Below are 1,860 nucleotides of genomic sequence, written 5' to 3'. Positions count from 1 at the left end.
GATCCTCTGTGCGGGAATCTCTTCACTTTGCCCTCTGCACCCCTGTTGCTGCGCTCTCCTCCGTGGCTCCGAAGCTTCCCCCTCCGCCACCCACCGTCTCCACCCGCGAAGGGGCTTCCTAGTGTGTGGAAACCTTTCCTCCTTCACAGCTCCCTCCCACTGGTGCAGGTCCCATCCCTATTCTTTTTTCTCTGTTTATTCTCTTTCCTTTTGCCCTACCCAGGTAAGTGGGGAGTTTCTTGCCTTTTGGGAGGTCTGAGGTCTTCTGCCAGTGTTCAGTGGGTGTTCTGTAGGAGTTGTTTCACGTGTAGATGTATTTCTGATGTATATGTGGGGAGGAAGGTGATCTCTGCGTCTTTCTCTTCCACCATCTTCCCCAATCTGGATGAACTTTTTAGGAATAATTATGTTTTAGGAATGTGTACTTAAAAATAATATGTCCAGGGCTTCCCTGGTGGCGCAGTGGTTGGGAGTCCGCCTGCCGATGCAGGGGACACGAGTTTGTGCCCCGGTCCGGGAAGATCCCACATGCCGCGGAGTGGCTGGGCCCGTGAGCCATGGCTGCTCAGCCTGCACATCTGGAGCCTGTGCTCCACAATGGGAGAGGCCACAACAGTGAGAGGCCTGCGTACCGTAAAAAAAAAAAAAATCTGTCCAGGGTGTGGAGAAAAGGGAACCCTCCTACACTGTTGGTGGGAATGTAAATTGGTACAGCCACTATGGAGAACAAAACTAAAAACAGAGTTACCATATGATCCAGTCATCCCCTTCTGGGGCATATATTTGGAGAAAAACATAATTCAGAAAGATACATGCACCCCAAGGTTCACTGCAGCACTATTTACAATAGCCAGGACAAGGAAGCAACCTAAGTATCCATCAACAGAGGAATGGGTAAAGAAGATGTGGTACATATATACAATGGAATATTACTCAGCCATAAAAAGGAATGAAGTAATGCCATTTGCAGCAACATGGGTGGACCTAGAGATTGTCATACTGAGTGAAGTAAGTGAGACAGAGAAAGACAAATATCATATGCTATTGCTTATATGTGGAATCTAAAAATATGGTACAAATGAACTTACTTACAAAATAGAAATAGAGTCACAGATATAGAAAACAAATTTATGGTTAACCAGGGGGATGGGGGAGGGATAAATTGGAAGATTGGGATTGACATATACACACTATTATATATGATAGATAACCACCAAGGACGTACTGCATAGCACAGGGAACTCTACTCAATAATCTGTAATTACCTATATGGGCAAAGAATCTAAAAAAGAATGGATATATGTATATGTATATAACTGATCCATTTTGCTGTACAGCAGAAACTAACACAACATTTTAAATCAACTATACTCCATTAAAAATTAATTTAAAAAATCTCTCCAGGTATTTGGAAATTTACTTGATATTTAGAGTTGTTCTAAATTAAGTGATGGAAGTTTATTGGATAGCTAGGTTATTCCCAAATAAAATAAGATACTGAGATATAAATTACTGAACAGAGAAACTAAAGGTATTTAGCACTAATGATAAATGTTTGGTGCCACCCTGAGATATTCTTTATAAGAAAGCATATGTTTTTAGAAATCATTAGTATTTATGTTTATCAATCTACAAAGTCCTGGTGTAGAACACAGTTTATGGTTGCTTAAGGAAAGTAGGGTGTGTGTTTTAAACAAAGGAATGTATGAGGAAGGGCATTACATTCTCTTAAGCAAAAGAGTAATTTTTGTCCTACAGCTGGTTGCTCCTAAATGGAAAGAAAAGCGACAAAGTAACATAGATACAAAAAGTTGTAAAAGGTTTGTGGAAAAGGAAATTTAGTTGGGTAAATGGATTTTT

This window comes from Hyperoodon ampullatus (genome assembly GCF_949752795.1).
Source record: "Hyperoodon ampullatus genome assembly, chromosome: X".
NCBI classification, from domain to species: domain Eukaryota; kingdom Metazoa; phylum Chordata; class Mammalia; order Artiodactyla; family Ziphiidae; genus Hyperoodon; species Hyperoodon ampullatus.
Note: the sequence above shows the minus strand (reverse complement) of the source record.